The sequence below is a fragment of the Magnolia sinica genome, chromosome 15, assembly GCF_029962835.1.
Source record: "Magnolia sinica isolate HGM2019 chromosome 15, MsV1, whole genome shotgun sequence".
In the NCBI taxonomy this organism is placed as follows: Eukaryota; Viridiplantae; Streptophyta; class Magnoliopsida; order Magnoliales; family Magnoliaceae; genus Magnolia; species Magnolia sinica.
In genome coordinates, this window is record NC_080587.1 from 21,216,151 (window position 1) to 21,224,752 (window position 8,602).

An 8,602-nucleotide genomic window follows, 5' to 3' on the forward strand; every position below is an offset into this window, starting at 1 on the left:
CATATTCTCGAAAGACATACTCATGACTCCATTCCTGCAATTAATGATTGCATTTAAAGTGGCGAGGAATGAGCGGCTAAGAATCACGGGAATTTGAGTGCTCATGTTACTAATGGGTTGTGTATCCAGGATGATAAAATTACCGGGTAGTAGAATTTATCAACATGGACCAACAATCCTTAGTTATCCCTCTCGGTACATGAACTGAGCGATCAACAAGTTGTAATGTGGTTAGAGTGGGTTTTAATTCACCTAAACCTAGCTATTTTTAGACCAAGTAAGGAATCAGATTTACGCTCGCTCCTAAGTCAAGAACTGCGTGCTCAATTTAGTAGTTCCCAATTACACAAGGGATGGTTGGGCTACTGGGATCTTTATATTTTTGTGGCACATCTTGCTTTAGGATAACACTCACTTTTTCAGTTAAAAAGATTTTCTTTTGAATATTTTGTCGTCTTTTGGTCGTACACAAGTCTTTTAGAAATTTGGCATATGAAGGTATTTATTTGTCGCATCCAGTAAAAGAATTTTGACCCTCACTTGTTTCAACACCTCTAAAATATCCTGAGAGTTAGAGAGAGATTTTGGTGTAATCAGCTGTTGGGAGAATGGTGCAATCGGCTTGCCGTAAAGTTCCGGTTCTAATTCTTATAGAGCAGTTCTAGGTCTATCATCGTTGTCCTCTTCTGGGTCCTTAGGCTTTTCAACCCTAACCGAAATAATTTTGTTAATGTTCTCCCCACTCATAAGAGTGGTAATAGACTTAGCTTGCTCAATTTGATTTGAAAAGCTTGGATCACTTATTTCGTATTGTGGTTTGGGATTGGGGAGAGGTTGAGCTGGAAGAATCCCTTTTTCCTCAATTGTTAAGTGTGACTCTATCCTTTGAATAGACGACGCAAGCCTTCCTATTGCTGATCTGATATCCTGGAATGCTTGTATCGAATTTCGATTAAGTAGATCTTGGTCTTGAATATGTTTTAGAACCGAATCCTCTTGAGGTTTCCCTTGATATGGAATTTCATTAAGGAATCTCTGAGGAGTAGTCGTTTGTCCATTCCTCCAACTGAAGTTTGGATAATTTCTCCAACTAGGATTATATGTATTGGAGGTGGGTCCATTAAAAGGTCTTTGGTAATTATTCATGATATTAGATTCCTCATTTAATGCCTCTTGAAAAATAGGTATTGTTGGACAATTTTCAGTTGTGTGAATGTTGTAAGCACAAATACCGCAAATAGTTTCCTTAGCCTTATCCTTCTTTAGTTCCATGATCTCGAATTTCCTTATAAGATTAGCCACTTTAGCATTTATATAATCATCCTCTTTTAGCAAGTATATCCCACCTCTCTCCCTTGCTTGAGTAGGCTTAGATGTGGTGCTAGGTTTTGGGGTGATGTCCCATGATTGTGCGGTTTCAGTGTGTTTGTCAAAGTAATACCACACCTCATCGACATTCTTGTTTATGAATTCCCCATTGCACATCGTCTCGATGAATTGGCACATGGAAAATGTCAGTCCATCGTGGAAGAAAGTTGTTATGCGCCACATTTTAAAATCGTGTTGTGAGCATGAACTGATGAGATCCTTAAACCGCTCCCAACATTAAAAGAATGTTTCATCTTCCTTTTGGGCAAAGTTCATGATCAACTTCCTGATGGTGTTCATCTTGTGGTATGGAAAGAATTTTTTTTATAAACTCCTTCATCATGTCATTCCATGTGCCAATAGATTGTGGACGTAGTGAGTACAACCATGTCTTAGCTTTCTCTTGCAAGGAGAAAGGAAAGAGTTTCAGCATGACGTGTCTTCAAACACGCTAGGAAAGTATAAAGTGGTTATAACCTCGTCAAATTCTTGCAAGTGCAGGTATGGACTTTCATATTCAAGTCCAAGGAACTTTGGAAGGAATTGGATCACTTCTGGCTTGATATCCATGTTTCCTGTATTTTCTGGAAGAACCATACAAGAAGGTGTGCTCACCCTCACCGGTTGTAAATAACCTCGTAAAGTACAAGGCGGGGTGCTTGATGTACCTCATTCTCATCTTGGACTTCCTCAACTCGAGGTTGAGGTTGTCTTCCTGGTTAATTGACCGGTTGATTGGTAGCCATTACTTTAATTAACTCTGAGGATCTTGAGTGGTGTCTAATCTTGTGATGGATACATAACCCCTCAACCAATCCTTCTTCACTCAAAAGACATTGAGTGTTGTCACGGACCCACTTAGGCATAAAACACTCTCAGCCTTTAATTTCAAATTCTAACCTAAATTTAAAACAAAGAAGGAAAATAGAAATCTAGAAATAGAAAGAGAGAGGGAATTAGAAAGAAGTTACCAAATTAGAAGTTACTAAATTAAGATCACGCAAAATAAAACAAAATAAGTCAATTTCTAAAAATAAAAATTCTAAAATTAGAAAGTTTCTAAACTTAGAAATAGAAAGATGAGTTAGTATCTAAAAATAAATTAGGAAAGTAAACTAGTTTCTAAAAAGAAAAGTTTCTATATATAAAAAAAAAACCTACTTTCTAAAAATAGAAAATAGAAAGTTTCTAAAAAGAGAAAGGGTTAGTTTCTAAAATAATTCAGAAAAATTTAAACCTAAAAATAGAAAGTAGAAAAACCCTAATCTTAACCTAATTTTTAAACTAGCTAATCTCAAAAAAATGCAACCGTTAATCGCAGGCAACGGCGCCAAAAACTTATTCACAACCCCAAGTGTAGGGTCGCGATATAGTAATAATCTCGGTGAGACCAAGGTCGAATCCACAGGGACTAATCTCATACGTTTCTGAAAGCAACTAGAGCTAGAACTAGAAGAAGATGTGAACCTAAATTTGAAATGTTTGAGAGAGTAATTGTGATTAAAGTGATTAAAAACTAACAAATTCAAAAGTGGTATCTAAGGTTTCCGATGATCCACTTGTAGAGATTAGGGAGATCTATGCTTGATTTAAGGACACAACTGGAATCAGAGTCCCATCTTATCCAATTGGAAGATATCTCAGTAAAACCAAATCTAAACTTCCTTTGACCTAATTCTTAATGGATGAGAGGTATGAGAACTGGAAGTGATTCCATCACAAAGCCATGCCCAGGCGACAACGCAAACAACAGGATTTACCAATCCCACAACCAATCATAATAGCAGTGTGAAAGTTAGGAATGATTTCATCATCCAACCATACCCATGGGACGATGGTGAATAACAGGATGTCCTAATTTTACAATCTCAATACATGAAAAGAACATACTCAAAGCTATTACAAATCTATTGTAATTCGAGTCACAACAAACCATTAAAAACCGAAAGTATTCCATAAATATCAAACTAGAGTCAAAGATAATTCAACTTAAACATGAATCAAAGCAATAGAAAACATCCCATCACGCTACAAGCTTCACCTCTTAGCCCTAGCTAAGAGATTTAGCTAACCATAGTCATGATTGAACTAAAATCTCTTAAGAAAAGCATAAAAACAACTAAGGAAAGGGAAGAAAAAATCTTGGCGATGGCTTCTCCACGCTTTTAATCCACTCCTCAAACCCTAGATGATGCCTAGGGATGCCCTGGGGACCCCTATGTATAATTTTGCATCACCTCCTTTCACACCAAGTTGGAAATTTTCAGAAACTGTCTCAAAATTACAAAGTTCGTGCAAAATCTACGTAACCCTCGACTGGTTGAGGACAGCCTTCGACTGGTCAAGGATGATGGGATTTTTGAGAATTTTTTCACTGGAGTTCAAGTCGAGGTTCCTTTGACTAGTCGAGCAGGATCCTTTGACTAGTCGAGGAAGAACTTGGACTAGTCGAAGGAGGCAGATTTTTAGGGTCCCTTTTCTTCACTTCAAGTCTTTAGTTCCCTTCATTCCTCACTTAATTTTCTTGGATCTTTGGCATTTGAATTTTTCATTCTTGGTCTTATAAGATCCATCGTTGGCTTTAGTGATTCTTGAGCATTAAATCCATACTTTTAGCAACCTTTCTAATCCAAGCTCTTAAATTCACCTTGCAACACAAACATGATTAAAATAAAACATTAAGCATTATCATGTTCATAATACCAAGTAATAAATGGGGTCCAATTTGTAATATTTGACCCTCAGCAATACGTCGTGCTGGTAAATGGTGAGGAATCAGAGCCATTAGACATTTCTCCAATTTTAAAGCTATTACTGAACGAATTTAAAGAAATATGGCCCGAAGTGTTACCCGATGGATTGCCCCTCATGCGAGACATCCAACATCACAAAGACATCATCCCTAGGGCTAGCTTGCCCAACCGCCCTCAATATCGGATGAGTTTGAAAGAATGTGAGATACTTCAAGAGTAGGTGGAGGAATTAATTTGTAAGAGTCTTTTGAGAGAGAGTGTGAGCCCATGAGTCGTGCCAATAAGTTGGTGCATGTGTGTCAATAGCTAGGCAATTAACAAGATTACTATTAAATATCGATTTTTGATGTCATAGTTGGACGACATGCTTAATATGCTAGAAGGTACCAATGTGTTCTCTAAACTAGATCTAAGGAGTGGGTAACCTCAGATTCGTATCCAACTTGGTGATGAGTAGAATGATATTTAAGACCAAGAAATTATTGTACAAGTGGTTAGTCATGCCCTTCGGTCTATCAAACGCACCAAGCATTTTTATACGTCTGATGAATCAAGTGTTAAAGATGTTCATTGGCTAATTTATGATAATATATTTTGATAATATACTGATATATAGCCAGGGTTGAGACGAAGTGCATGGAACACCCTAGATAGGTGCTATAGGTCTTATCAGTTAACAAGTTTTAGCTCAACTTAAAGAAGTGCAGATTTTTAATAGATAACTTGTTGTTCTTAGGATATGTTGTGATGTCCACAGGCATCCATGTCGATGATGAAAATGTGCGAGCCATCAGGGAATGACCAATTCTGATGAACATTCATGAAGTGGGGAATTTCCATAGGTTGACGATATTTAATTGTCAATTCACGCAAAATTTTAACACTATAGTCGCACCCACTATAGATTGCATGAAAAAAATGCCCGTTTCAGTGGACCGATGACACTGACAAGAGCTTTGCTGAAATCAAGCTTGATTATTTAGAATACTGGTCTAAGTTCTTCCCTATTTTGACAAGCTGTTTGAGGTTGAGTGTGACACTTCATATGTCGAAATTGGAAGAGTCTTATCATAGGAAGGCAGGCCGGTAACCTTTTACAGTGATAAACTCCGCGAAGCCCAAAATAAATGATAGATATATGAGCTTGAGTTGTACGCAGTGGTTCAAGCACTGCGACATTGATGACATTATCTAATTCAGAGAGAGTTTATTTTCTACACTAACCATCAAGCTTTAAAGTTTATTAACATTCAGGCTAATGTGAACCATGTGCATGCTAGATGGTTAAGATTTTTATAAGAATTCACGTTCGTTTTAAAGCACAAGTCAGAGTAGCAGAACAAGGTGATTGATGCACTTAACCACTATGCATCACTACTTGTTACGATGAGTAATTAGGTGGTTGGCTTCGAATGTGTTAGGGAGTTGTATGACAATGATGCATGAATGAGGTTACAAGAGAGTCATCCCAGTGACCTACATATGCAATACAGTTTTCTCTTCAAAGAAAATCAATTGTGCATCTCCCAAAGTTTTTTGAGGAAGCAGATTATCCAAAAGTTATATTGAGGTGGCCTTGGTGGACACCTTGGGCTAGACAACACGCGAGCTCTTGTTGAGGAATGAAATTACTGGCCGTAATTGGTACTTGATGTGGGTAAAGCAGTGCAACCCCGTCGTATTTGTCAAACCTCCAACGGGCAATCTCAAAATACGAGCCTCTACACCTCGTTACCTATGCCTAACAACCCTTGAGAAGACTTATCTATGGACTTCGTAGTCTCCCACGAACACAACGTGACATGGATTTGGTGTTCGTGATGGTAGATCGTTTCTCAAAGATGGCGCACTTTATCACATGTAAGAAAACCTTCGATGCAACACACGTGGTGAATCTATTTTTCAGAGAAGTTGTGCGGCTACACATGGTTGCCAATAGCATTACTTCTAACCTTGACATGAAGTTCATTAGCTACTTCTAATAAACTTTATGAAATAAGTTTGGTACACGACTTTAATTTAGTAGTGGTTACCACCCACAGACCGATGGGCAGACTGAAGTTGTGAATCGCAAGTTGGAAAACTTCCTTCGGTGTATTTTAGGTGAAAAATCGAAGTAGTGAGATTTGACATGGTCTCAAGCGGAGTTTGTATTTAACAATATGATGAACAACTTGATAGAGAAGTCCTCATTCCAGATTGTTTATGGTCGAGTGCCATGCTGCACACTTAACTTGATCCCCTTGCCCAAGCTCCCAGGCATGGGCATTGTAAGAGTACATATGATGGACCGAATCATGGGAATTCATGTGGATGTGCAATCCAAGTTTATAGCTTCGAACGAAAAGTACAAGGAGTAAGCCAACGATCATTAATGACAAAAGGTGTTCAAGGTGGCCATGTGGGTGACCATGTTATGGTGCATCTATACAAGGAGAGATTTCCAATCGAGACCTACAACAAGTTGAAGAACAAAAAGAATGAACTAATACTGATTCTCAGAAAGATCAATGACAACACTTACGTTGTCGAACTTCTGAATGACATGGAGATCTCGCGTACTTTTAACGTTGCAGACCCGACTGAATATCATAAACTGAAACTGAACAAGAACTCGAGGTCGAGTTCTTTTAAAGTGGAGGGGACTGATATAGAGCAGGTCACAGACACTTTTATGTCGAACATGGACTAGAGAAGGCCCGATCGGAGGAGAAAATGATCTGGACCATCAGAACCTTAAAACAATCATATCTTGCAAATCGGGATGAGTTTTTTGACATATTATATATGATTTTGGGATAAGAGAACCTACTTAAGAAAACCAAAACCCCGTCATGCCAGGTTTCCCATGCCAGATTTGTGAGATTCCATCGGATCGATGGTCAAAAGTCCCATTTATTTTCATTGTTATTATAAATAGCAAGATTTAGTTTGCTTATAACTTTTGATCCTTTGAGTTGTAAGAGTCGTGCCTAACATGAACACTTATTATTGCACATTTACTATTTGTAGCGAAAAATCATGAAGTCTAATAGGAATAGAGGTCATATATAAATAGTAAGTTTACTATTCATAGTAAGTCATGTTTTTAGAGTGTTTTGAGTCTAAAACTCGGTTCTAGGTTTGAGTCCGGTATTTAAAGAGTTGCAATTTCATTTTTTACAATCAATCACGTTATTTTGAATTTATTAAAAAACATTTCTAATTTTATTCCTCGTGATGCAAGGAAGCTCTGCGAAGAATTCAATGAGCTCCATATATTTAGAGTAGAAAACCCTTGAGGAATACAGTGAACAACCTCTCCCCAAGGAAGTCGGTGATTTACCTCATCACGTCCCTCCATGCATCAGATTGTCTTATATTTTACTTACTCATTTCACCTGCTGGATTTGCCCCATCAACCGTTTGGATAGGCCATGTTGACACACCACCAACAAGACCTGCTTATGCATATAGTGCTCAAGCACCCATTTTATGAAAATTTCATACATGCACCTTACCATTAGGTGCGTATTTCATCTACACTTCATACATTTATCCAAATCATATATCATTAACCGACTGATAATTTTCCACAGTAAACATGATGTGGATTAAATAGAGAGAATCAACTGTCACTACATAATATTTTTGGCGATCGTTCAACTGCAAAATAATGTGGACATATAAAACCATAGTTTCCTATTTCATAATTCATAAATAATGCATTACTCCAACTATAAAACAACATGTGATAGGTATAAATAGATGACTACAACAACATGTCAAATAAAATCCACATATATGAGTCACATACCTGTTATGAAAGCTGAGTGTCAGTATATCACTTACAAATACCTGTCCCTGTCAAGATATTTAAATAGTGCATTCAAAAAGATATCTATTACAAATCTACTCTATCCATTTATTTAGCAAGATTACTATAGGACATGAATCTAATGTTGGAATATTTGGTTGAATTAAATAAACTACTAAAAACTGAGAACCAAAAAAGAAAATAAAATATGAGAAAGAAGACTTATTGAACTGAGTCGAGGCACGACGTGAGTCACTCGGCTTGAAATCGAATTTGCTCCCCTTGGATAGTGTCCCAAGTGTAACAGGTTTCTAGAGCAATTGACCTCTAGGATATAATGAATATGACCCGATCCCAGCAGTGCACTCACTGTACGCGGGCTCGAACCACTTGCAATTTAACCTGAAAGTGTTAAGTTGACTCAGCGATAAACTCAGCAACAACAAAAACTTATAAAACCAGTAAACCAAAATAGAGAGAGTTTTATAAGAGGAGAAAGGATTTTTCGTATGTTCAAATATGAATCGGAAGTCTTTATATAGACTTCGAAGTGGTGCATAAGCACTTTTTAGAAAGGGTTAGGTCCATTGGGTTTAAATCCAACAGGTGTGATCAACCGAAACGAACACATCTCTCTTGTTTAAAACAAAAAGGCGCAAGTGCGAGTACACTCTCACAAATAAAG

At 37.5% G+C, this 8,602-nt stretch overlaps 1 non-coding gene across 1 annotated transcript; it reads left to right on the plus strand.

Moving 5' to 3' along the window:
* Nucleotides 1-1,555: 1,555 nt before the first annotated feature.
* Nucleotides 1,556-1,662, plus strand: LOC131228323 (small nucleolar RNA R71). The gene has a single exon (XR_009162831.1). It is a non-coding gene; the product is annotated as a small nucleolar RNA R71 (small nucleolar RNA).
* The last annotated feature ends 6,940 nt before the right edge of the window (nucleotides 1,663-8,602 follow it).